At 31.5% G+C, this 12,911-nt stretch overlaps 2 pseudogenes; one reads left to right on the top strand and one right to left on the bottom strand.

Moving 5' to 3' along the window:
- Nucleotides 1–2,692: 2,692 nt before the first annotated feature.
- LOC111904219 (uncharacterized) lies at nt 2,693–3,837 on the bottom strand (annotated as a pseudogene).
- Nucleotides 3,838–4,322: 485 nt separating this feature from the next.
- Nucleotides 4,323–5,647, top strand: LOC111904229 (uncharacterized; annotated as a pseudogene).
- Nucleotides 5,648–12,911: the final 7,264 nt, after the last annotated feature.

Here is a 12,911-nt window from a genome sequence, read left to right on the forward strand (position 1 = left end):
AACATAAAAGACTACCCTCTACACCACTTTGTGCCTAAAAACATGACTTTTTGTCATCCAATCGGTGAATGTTATATACTAGGTGTAAAACCAGTGTAATACACGGGTTGATTAAAAAAGATTATATACCAAAGTGTTAACAATAAATATTTTTTAAAATAAAATTTCGAAATAAGGAATGAAAACATATTAATTGCAATTTATTATCACATTTATTACATTTAATACTTTACATATATAAGTATAAGTATTATGTGATTTTAATTTAAAAATTGAAAAAATCTCGAAATTGACATGTGGATATAATTTTATTTTAAAAATATCACAAAATGACATGTGTCAAAACTTATGAAAGATTGACATGTGACAAAATTGATCTTCATTTATTATAGTATGTATTGACAACTCTTATTACAAATAACACAATGAAAAACATAAAGCTCCAACTAAGTTTGTATGCAAAATTTATGAAGGATAAAAGTTGAGTTTATTTATTTATTTATTATTTATTAATTTTTACTTTTTTTTCATATTTTTTACTGACTAACCTACTTTTGGAACTAAAATAATTTGACTTTGACATCAAATTTGGAGCATCTATGTCCATGGAAAACCCATTTGAGCTTATTATTTTTTTTTCATTTTGTTTTTTTTTTTGTAACAAGGGTTATCTATTGACATATAACATTCTAAATTTTGATGTCACGAAGTTATATTCTTTTTTGCTTCAAAGTAGGACGTTTATTTAAAATTATGAAAAAGACTTCACTACTTTCACATACGAAATTCATAAGAATTATCATACCATTTGGGTTCTCCCCATAACAACAGTGATGTGGAAAAATCTAAAAAATAACGTTTTTGTAGGCCACCTTGATTTTCATAGGCGGTTACATGTATAGGATCAACCCTAAGACTACTATGTGCACCTTATATTGCATACTGTGGTAAGATGCGGTATGTGGTAAAAGCCTACCGAGGTACAAAAGAAAAGTGTGGTATAGTTGGACTGTGGTATAGATTTACCACGCGTGAAAAGGGCACTCCTTCAAATGTTGTACTTCATGCATAAAAATGTGTAATGTGGTGGTTGTGGTAAAGTGTGGTATGACACACACCAGTTTTGTGGGGTGTGGCAAAAAATGACGTGACAGTAGAAAAGTGTAGTGAGTATGGTATGACATGTACCAACCTAAGAAAGTATGAGTGTGCGACCGCATAGGGCACATGTCATAAAGGGACCTAGAGTTTTATTTTTTCATTGATAAGTCGTTAATACGTTGCGAATCCATCATAATCTATCACTAATTTGTTGCTAATCTGCCGTTATCAATGCCAATCCACTGCTAAGTCATTGCTATATTGTCACTCTCAATTGCTTATCTGTCGTTAATCCAAACTTTTAAGTTCCATTTTACTCTTCGCACATGACTTTCAGAATCAATGGATCGGAGAAAATACTCACCATGCACCTTTGAAATTTGGCGGGTGCATAACATAATCTGAATGACATCTACTTGTAGGCAAACATGCCAAATGGGCATGTAAAGTTGCTTTGTCTTGATATTCGGGGGTGACGAGTATTTGATGGAAACCCGAATACGGTCACACCCCTAGCTGGCGGTAGAAACATCTGACTGTGCGACGTTGTCATGGATCACAATTATTGAACATACATTGAACAATACAAAAAAATATAACATAAATAGTGAAGGAATTACTATTGAAAAGATATTACAATAATATCGATGGTTGCAATAATCTCATGCCTTAAATAGTAGGCTACTTAATAGAACTACATCACTAGTTTATAAGTGATTGCGATTTCATGGCTTGTCTTCCGGTCGTGTGAGCTTCCATCTCTTGATTTCCTTGAAATGCGTGTGATTTTAAAAACTTGAACATGATTTTGGTGAGTTAACAGGTTTGTAGCATTTGTATCTAAAATACTTTTATACCAAAAGTATGTCTACTAAAAATGAATTTTTATGCCAAAAGTATGTTTATGGAAATGAGACTTTTATAATAAAAGTATGTTTACCGAATGTGTATTTTTATACCAAAAATATGTTTACTGAAAATATACTTTTATACTAAAAGTAGATTTAATGAGAATGTATTTTTATACTGAAAGTAAATATGCACTTTTATACAAAATGTAAAGTTACTAAAAATGCACTTTTATACAAAAGTATGTTGAATGAGAGCTATTCCAACGGCCCACTAAAATAGTGGAATGCCGGCTATTATTGCTCCAATTGATCGCTAAAAGGGCCGGTATTATTGTATATTCAAATTTTGGCCTGTAAATGTAAATACAGAGGCCTTTTCCATATAACCCCAAAATGCTTTTTCAATATATATTAATATTATATTCAATGGACTTGTTTCAGATTATCATATATATATATATATATATATATATATATATATATATATATATATATATATATATATATATATATATATATATATATATATATATATATATATATATATATATATATATATTATCACATATATTGTATTATAAAAATGAACCATCTTAAACTATCAAAATAATTTATACAAACGACTGATTTTTATAATTTAAGTATTGTATTATATTTTATAAGTATTAAGGTATTGTTTAATTAAGAAGTCTAAAGATAATTCAATCTTGTCGTAATAAATTTAAACGCATATTAAAAATCTAAACTTCATAAATATAACATAGATAATTAACAAAAAAAAAACATAAACTAAGATACAAATCTAGAAATTATTAAAATCCTTTTTCGCTCCGCCAAGATACTGAAAGTATTAACTATAATTTTGGGGTCATTCTTGTTCTTGTTCTTGTTCTTGTTCTTGAACTTCTTCTTCTTGTTCTTGGGATCCTTGGTACTCACATAGTTGATGTTGAGATCCTGGATGTTGAAGTGGTTGATATTGTGAGGCTCGATATTGAGATCTTTGATAATGAGACCCCTGTCCCTGTCCCCGTCCCCGTCCCTGTCCCTGAGATTCTTCTATTTTTTTTTCTTATTATTGGTTTCTTTTCATTTTGAATATACTCAAGAAACTCGGAATCAGAGATAGTGCTTAAATCGGTAAACACAATTTTGTTTTCTTCTGTAATGTTAGCCAAACGATTTGTTTCATTTGCAACCCATTTTTTTTTTTTTTTTCATTTTGAGCTTCAAGTTTTTTTAAACCAAATTCATTGCCAATTTTTACAGCATCAAACATTTTTTTTATTGGCGTCTAATATACTGAGCATATTTCTTTTTTCATTTTGTAGATTTTTTTTTTTTTTTTTTCACACCAATAGGTCTTTCAGTAAACTTAATGCCTACCTCCTCATTGATATCAAACGAGGGTTCAACGGATGTAGTCGACGATGTTTGAGAGTGAGAAATATTACTACCTTTTTGTTGAGATCCAGGCATTGGATTGGCATCCGTAAATTTCTCAACATCTTTAAGGATGTTCCACACATGCCCAAATATAAAACCTCTCTTGTAGTTTGGATCTTGTGCTAATAAAATTTTTGCTTGATCAATCTACAAAATACATTACATGTTTTACAAAATTTGGATAAATAGATAAATAAATAAATAATATTTGAGAATACTCAATATCATGTTCTGAAGCACCACTTGGATTCTTGTTCTCAATTTGGCTTACACAACCTCTAAACTTGGATACCGCTTTCAAGATGGTCCCCATGCGGGATTCTAATGATCTCCGTGGTCTTGGTTGATTTTTAAACGACTGAATTGCATGATATTGTGCTTCAAGACCAAAATTTATCCTCGGATTGGTTTATCCCAATAATTGGATGTTGAGATACGTCGAGATATACATGACATAAATGTTGCTTGAGGACATTTTTGTATGAAAAAATGGATATTTAAGCTTGTTTGTTCTTTAAATGTTGTTCTTTAGTGTTCTATTTATATGGAAAAAATAAAGTATTACAAAATATTTTAAAATCTTATAAAAAATTACAATGTAATATGATGAGACAATGCAATGACATAATATTCTTGGCAAAATATTAAAAAAAAGTTGTAAGAATTCTATGAAAATGTTATTAAAATATTACAAAGTCTTACCAAAAGCTTAAATATGAGATATTGGACAAGACAATGGAATAATATCCTGGAACATCTTATAAGATTCTTTAAAGGTTGTAAGAATATTATAGAAATATTATAAAAACATTAAATAAATATTACAAAAATATTGAGTGTGATAGATGAAATCAAGTACTTTCCACTATAAAACATGAGTTAAAGCTCGTTTTAAAAAACACATTTTTATTCAAACCATAAAACATGGGTGATAATTCATCTTCAGATGATGAGTCTTTCGATGAATTACGTAGGCAGGCAACATTACAAGTTATTTCCAACAACAATTATCTCATTCGTCAAATACAAGATGATCAAGGTTCTCATCGAGGATCAATTCCAGGTCATATTGTTATCAATCGTGATCGGGAGAATGACCATCGCAATCTATATAAAGATTATTTCTCAGAAAATCCATTATTTCTGGAAGTGCATTTTCGACGACGATATCGAATGGGTCGTAATTTATTTCTTCGTATCGTTGATGCTGTAGCAATCCATGATAACTATTTCCTTCAACGTAGGGATGGAGTTGGTAAACTCGGATTATCTAGTTTACAAAAACTAACTGCCGTATTTTGAATGTTAGCATTCGGTGTTCCAGCAGATTTGATTGATGAGTATATCAAGATTGGTGAATCAACATTCAACGGTGTTAGAAAGCTTGAAGCGATTTTGTACGTCGTGCTGTCGTGGAGGTTTTCGCTGGCCAATACTTACAAGCACCCAATGAAAATGATGTTGCAAGGTTACTCCAAGTTGGTAAACAACGACGTTTCCCAGGAATGTTGGGCAGTTTAGATTGTATGCATTGGAAGTGGAAGAATTGTCCAACGGCTTCGACGGGACAATATTCAGGCCGTAGTCGATGCTCGACTATTATTCTCGAAGCAGTAGCCGACTATGATCTTTGGATATGGCATGCATATTTTGGTCTACCAAGATCAAATAATGATATTAATGTGTTGGAGTCATCACATCTTTTTTCTAATCTTGCTGAAGGTATTGCTCCTCCTGCTAATTATACCATAAATGGGAAAGAGTATAATATGGGTTATTATTTAGCTGATGGAATATATCCAAAATGGGCTACTCTTGTTCAAACTATACATGATCGACGTGGCCCAAAGAAAAAATTATTTGCAATGAAGCAAGAAGCATGCAGAAAAGATGTAGAACGTGCATTTGGAGTATTGCAATCACGTTTTGCAATTGTTGCAGGACCTGCACGTTTATGGAGTAAAGAAATATTACATGATATAATGACTTCATGTATCATTATGCACAACATGATCATTGAAGACGAACGTGATGTTAATGCAACATAGAAGAGCGAGGTGAAATGCCAAATGTAGAAGTTGAGATGGTGGTTGATGACGATATTCGCTTTCAAGAATTTCTTGCTCGACATAAAAATATCAAAGATAAAGACGCTCACTATGAACTTCGAAATGCGCTGATTGAACATTTATGGAATGAGTATACTAACTCGGAAAAATAGTTTAAATTTGGGTTATGTTGGAAGTTGAATTAAATGTAATGTTTTTTTAGTAATGTAATATTGGCGATTTAAATTTAAATTTATCTTTCATATAATGTTTTTTTCATTTAGTTAATTAGTTATTATTATTATTATTATTATTATTATTATTGATAATTTAGATACTATAATAAAAACAAGTTAAATTCAATTATATAATAATGATGAAATTGCTTTTTAATATAATATTATTAAAATAAGTTTTTTTAGTGTAAAGTTTTAATGTGTGGTTGGAATGGAAACTATATTTTTGTGTTGAAAAGTCACAATTTTAGTGTTTTTTGTTGTTTCGTGATTGAAGTTGACCTTGAGAGTGTACTTTTATATCAAAAATATGTTTGACGAGAGTGTATTCTTATACCAAAAGTATGTTTGTTGAGAGAGTACTTTTATACCAATAGTGTGTTTACTGAAAATGTACTTTTATACCTCTCTCTATAAAAACCCCCTCCCCAAAAGTGTGTTTACTGAGAGTGTACTTTTATCCAAGAGCATGTTTACTGAGAGTGTACTTTTATCTAAGAGTAGTGTTGTACTACATATAAGCCTGTTTCAACTTACATATTTGTTTGCTAAATGTGTGAATGTCAAGGCTACAAATGAGTTCCCATAATCGAGTTGTTGACGAGTTTAATTTCCCCTTGTGACGCTCCCTCGGACGTCATAGTGTTTAGAACATTTATCAATCGGTATGACTCTTCCGTCAAGGTTATAGTTAACAATCATATGTGGCGGTGTCAACCCGTAAAGATGTATATGTAACTCTATTGCTCATTACAAATTAACGATTATTGACATGAGTCTTGGCTAAGCATTAAACTTAGACGATGATTATGTAAACGAAGAATTTGTCTTATTTAACCATTGCATGAATAGCCTTAATAGTTGTAGCCTTAAAATATAAGTTTAAGTTATTAGAGGAAGGTTGTGTAGTGTAATTATATTAATATATAATTATAGCGTTTAATTATCTTTGAAAAAAGAAACGGACAAAGGAACGATATGGTATAATAAATATCTTATATCACACAGACAAAGTAACGACATGGTATAATAAATATTTCATATTATACGAGTAGAGTAACGACAGAGTATAAATGTTTTATATTTGTACAAAGAGAGTAGCGACAGTGTATAACAATATTTCATATTATACGTGCATCATAATGACAAAGTATAAATGTTTTATATTTGGACATAGTCACGACATCGTAAAACTAAGTTTTTGTAAAAATAATGCATTAACATGTATAATATCACAATAGAAATTGATATAAAATAAATAATTAATTAAGCATGTATTCGCCCCCAAAAAACAATAAAGTTTTTGAAAATGGGCCGTGAGACTCACCTCGTAGCGTGCTTTAACTGAAACGGATTTTTTTTGTGTGCCTTCAAACTAAACCTTGAACTAAAATTTATAGGGCTTAAAACCGGAAGGTGCATCGCGCTTTTGAAGAGGAAACGTTGTGCCCTAGCATATTCCGCAGACTTCGGTCGGATGTCTTCTGACACGTGGCGAGATCTAATCGATTCAAGCGAGTATTTTTCTCAAATCTTTAAATATTCATAACTTGCATACAAACTCCGTTTTCGACGTTCTTTATATAGTCGCGTTCATACCGGCCACAACATTCCTTTACACTTTATTAGCTAATTCCCCCTCTATTTTAAATTTATATTTATATAAGGGGCGTACTAAAAAATATTTTGCAAAAACTAGAACTCTCTCATAGCAACTCCAGTTTCGACGTTTTTTATATTGCCGTTTTCGTATCAAGGAGTACTTCAATTATCTTTTTCGTTGTTTTGGTTAAAACTCAACCAATTCTCCTCTAACTTTTATGACATATTTTTCTACGTAGGGTTGATTGCAAAACATAGAAAAATCATAACTTCCTCATATGAAGTTAGATTTTTTCATTTTTTATATTTCCGGGATCGTGTTGACGTGTATTTTATGAATATGTTAGTTTTTTTTTTTTACATAATAATACAAATTTCACATGCATATGTTCTTAGTTTTTGGACATTTCGATTGATTTTTCTTATATATTTAAATACATAACATTGTATTTTCATTTAAAAATGATTAAACATTACGTCGATATTCGTCATGTTTGCTATTGATGATCGTTGACCAATTTTTTACGGTTGTCACATTCTCCCCCCATTGAAAGAATTTCGTTGCGAAATTCAACTTGTAGTGTTGAAGGTCCCAAACACTTTGTAGATACGTATATCGGATACAAACAAGAAAGAACAATAGAAGAATAAGGTGATATTTGGTACAGGAGCAGAGAAATGGAATTTATTCCATTTCTCTTGTTTGGTAAGCACTTAAAAAGGGGGAAATGGGAAATAAGTCAATTCCATTTCCACTTATTTAATTCTCTTTATTTTATAGAGAAAAGGAGAGAAACAATTCCTGGGAAATAGAAAAAAATCGGAGAATTGGGCTCCAAAAAATCCGTCTCACGTTCGAAGCTTGTTACATGATTTTCGATCAAGATTGTTTTGACTTCATAGAGTTTGATCATTCCTCCTTCATGTAATTCTTCACCATAAACCCTCCTGATGCTCTGCGACTTCCTCCCTCACGATAAATAGTAATCGATCAAACCCTACTCATGCTTCTACTGTTGATCAATTGTCGGTCAATTGAAGGTATGTTTTATTTCGTTCTCAGAAATTGTTGCTGTCTTTTTTCTTATTTGATTCCAATTTGAGTTTCTTGAAAACCAATTGTTTATTAGAATCTGTTATTGTGATCCAATTTGTGTTATTTGAAGGTCAATTTTGAGTACTACATGTGATTTTAGCTGTAACTGGTTTGTAATTGAGTTTCGTGTAGAAAAGCCATTTGTTTTTTACAATTTCAGTTTTTTCTTTTTTTCTTTTTTTCTCTTATTAGAAAAACCATAAAATCTTCATAAGATATCAGAATGACTATATTGTTTTTCTATATTGTAGTTCTCTATATTGACAATGTTTTAGGCTTAAAAAATAGCTTAATTGATTAAGATATGGTTGAGTTATGCAACCGTAAACAGAGACTGTTTGGATTTTTGTAAACTGTTTCAACATTTTTCAGTTTTTTTGTTCAACTTTGAACTATAATAAAATCTTCATACAAGCTCGGAATAAGGCGAATTGTTTTTCCAAATTGGAGTGCTCTGTCTTATCTACATTTTAGGCTCAAGAAATAGCTTATTTGATATAGTATTGGCTGAGTTATGCAGCCATAAACAGGGACTATTAGGATTTTAGTAAACTGTTTCAGCAATTTCTAGCTTTTTAGTCCAACTTTGAACCATCATAAAATCTTTATACCAACTTGGAATGTGGCGATTTTTTTTCCAGATTGTAGTTATGTGTCTTGTCTACATGGGCTGTTATGATATTTGTAAACTGTTTCAACATTTTTTTTAGCTTTTTTTGTCAAACTTTGAACCATCATAAAATCTTCATACCGGCTCAGAATGAGGCGATTTTTTTTTCAGATTGTAGTCTTCTGTATTATCTATATGTTAGGCTCAAGAAATAGCTTATTTGGTTTATTTTTGGCTAAGTTATGCAGCTCTAAATAGTCGCTGTTATGATTTTTCTTTCAATAGTTATAGCATTTTTTTTGGCTTTTTTGTCCTAACTCTTCCTTGTTTGTATATACGTAGATGACACGAACACCTTTGCACCAACGGATTGTACAAAATAGAAAAATTGTTAGGACATCCGCCGTAAGAGCATTTTATGCAATGTATGTCATGATACGTTGGTGGATGTATGATTTTACTATGAATCGTTTAGAAAAAGCTACAATATTACGGGAAAAATATTTAATGAGTTACCATAATGGACGTGATAGTATTCATGATATGATTTATAAAAGTGATAAAAAAAAGTGTGGTTAACATAAGAATGAATAGAAATGCATTTACGAGACTATGTGACATTCTTGAACAAAGAGGGGGGTTGAAAAATAGCAAAAACATGTTAGTTGATGAGCAAGTTGATATATTCTTCCATGTACTTGCACATAACGAATAAAAATAGGATTATAGTAGAAAGATTCAAAAGGTTAGGCGAAACTGTAAGTCGATATTTCAAGGTAGTCTTAGATGCGGTATGTTGATTACATAAAGAGTTCTACAAGAAACCTATGCCAATACCTAATGACGAAACTGATGAGAGGTGGAGGTGGTTTAAGGTTAGAATTTAGTTATTATACATTTATTTAATTCCAATATTAATTAAATAATTTGTTTTATGTATAGGGTTGCCTAGGGGCATTAGATCGAACATATATCAAACTTAAAGTCCCCGCAACAAAGAGAAAACCTTATTGAACACGCAAATGTGAGCTTTGTACTAATGCACTTGGAGTGTGTTCGAGAGATCTTTAGTTCATATGTACTAGCAGGATGGGAGGGTTCCGCAACAGATAGTCGAGTACTGCGAGATGTTATTAGTAGACCACATGGTCTTAAAATACCCCATGGTATGACATACATAAAACATAAAGCTACATAATATTATCAATATAATCAAACTAAATATGTAGAATCTATTGTAGGAACATACTACCTTTGTGATGCCGGTTATACAAATTGTGAAGGTTTTTAACACCTTATCGTGGCAACGTTACCATCTTAACGATTGGTCTCGACCTCCTACAAATGCTAAAGAGTTGTATAACATGAGACATTCATCAGCAAGGAACGTAATAGAATAATGTTTTGGACTGATTAAATCTAGATGGGCTATTTTACGTGATAATGCATACCATCCAATAGAATCTATGCCACGCATAATCATTACATGTTGTTTGATGCCTAACTTCATACGTACGACCATTCCGGAAGACCCCCTTGATCAAAAAATCCCTACAAATCACACCCAATTTGGAGACAAACATGACAACATTCTTTCTACTGTGGAGACCTCGCAAGGAGGGACTGATCGTCGAGATCTTCTTGCTAATACTATGTTTACTGATTGGAATTCAAGGCGTGCCAATAATTAATTTATTCCATTTTTTTTATGTAAACTTCATTATTCATTATGTGGTGTTTATACTATTTTTAATGATTGAACAACTCTATTGTTATTTCATTATTCTTGTTTTTTTATTGTATTCATTATGTGGTGTGATAATATTTCTTTAGTTTGAATCTATTTGTAAATTATTCATTTATATTAGAAATATGTTTTCCAATATTAGATATATATAAAATAATTTTAATTAACAGGAAAATAAATTATTTGGTAAAAAGTGATGTTTTAATAAAAAATTATAAACATAAAATACACTTATTTTGGCAAACTAAGATGTGCATCATAATGTATTTTTATAAAAACCATGTTGTTTGAAAATAAATAAACAAGGTAAAAAAAAATGCATTTCTATTTCACTTTTTAATACTACCAAAGAAAAGAAATGATTTTCAGACACATTTCTCTAGTGAATTCTTAGTTATACCAAACAACGAAGTCAATTCTCTTTCTCCGCATTTCCATTCTCTGCAACAATTCCATTTTTTTGTACCAAACGCACCCGAAAGGATTATCATAAATATATATTTTAATAAGAAAGGTTCACACAAAGAGAACGAGGTGCACAAAGCTGTTGACACAAAGACATGCACAAAGCGATTGCAAAAAGCAGTAATTAGGGTTTGACCCCATTACAAGAATATATACTAAGAAATCCTTAAAATTAAGGGATTGTATTCTAATCTAAATATGTAAACTACACGAGACTTCTCTAGATCTTTTGTTATATCAAATACCTGATTTGATTGGATTGATTCTTCTAAGATAATAACAGATATGGTATTTAAGGAATGGATCAGATCAGATCTTTAAAATACTTCTTCAGTAAGTAAATCTGATCAGCTCCAGATTCGGATATCAGAACCAACGTCAGGGAGTCAACATCAGCTTTAGAGACATTTTCCGATCATCTTTAGCTTCAACTCAGAGCAACTTTAGCTTTAGCAGGGTATAACCATCAACGTATATCATCAGTGTATCACTTGATCAGTGTGCCATCAGTGTAAGGACTTCAACATATAGACACACTGATCAGGTCTTCAGTGAATGCTCTTCGTGCTGATAATATTCTCAGTGCCTTTGGTGTTGATAGAGTCTTCAGGGTCTTTTGCTCATCAGGAGATAATCTTTAGTCTTCCACATATGAACTTCCATCTACATAACTTTTTAACTAACTAAACAAAATCTGACAAATGAGCTTATCTAAGTTATATTATTTACACTTACTTAGACAAGACTGACTGTCTAGATTGAGCAGATAAACTATAAGTATAATATATGTGTTTTGCATCATCTAATCTATACAAATATGAGACCCAACAATATCCCCCGATTTGATGATGTCAAAACGAAACTAATAAATAATGAAATAAAAAATAAACTAACTACATCTGAAGTGAAATTCAGATTTATGCTCCCCTTTATTTAGCCCCCCCCCCCCCCCCCCCTCAGATAAACATCATCTGAGTTCCCCCCCCCCCCCCCCCCCCCCTTAAATGTATAACCTTCTTCTTTCAAGAGTGTCTTATATTCAATGAATGATCAAGTAATAATGTAGCATAACTAAATACTTCTCCCCCTTTTTGACAACATCAATATGAATTTGATATCTATGAACTTAAACACTTAATTCAACAAGAATCTTGTAAATAATTGGAAATAGATGTCCACTGCAAGTACAACTTGCAACAGGATAATATAAAATGGAGTGGTTATTTTTCAAAGAGTATGAAAATACATGTCGATTGTATTGGTATATTAAGTATATGTAATTTGGATACTTGACCCTAAAGCAGGTCTATAATATACCACAATACTGCGAAAACGTCAACATTAAACCGACCTACTGAAAACAAAATTTTCGCGGTCATATTGAAAAGCATGAAAAATAACATTGGATCATATCTGTAATCCAAAACTTTGCAATAGGATGTTTATGCGAATTGTAATAACTCTTGTTGAAGTAAAGTGCTTATTATTTTATTGATACTTGGTTTTGTACATATCATGAAAAGTAGTCTATACATTCAGTATACAAAACTACAAGTAGAAGTAGTGTAAACACTACTTGCGGCGGGTATGGCTCCTAGTACTGGGCCCTGCCTTATGGGATTCTGACTCCCTCAAACACCTTTCTAGAGAAGTGTGATGCTCTTGGAGTGCTCGCATTTCAATCTGAGACGTAATCATTTCCACATGGA

The sequence above is a fragment of the Lactuca sativa genome, chromosome 6 (assembly GCF_002870075.4).
Source record: "Lactuca sativa cultivar Salinas chromosome 6, Lsat_Salinas_v11, whole genome shotgun sequence".
Lineage (NCBI taxonomy): Eukaryota > Viridiplantae > Streptophyta > Magnoliopsida > Asterales > Asteraceae > Lactuca > Lactuca sativa.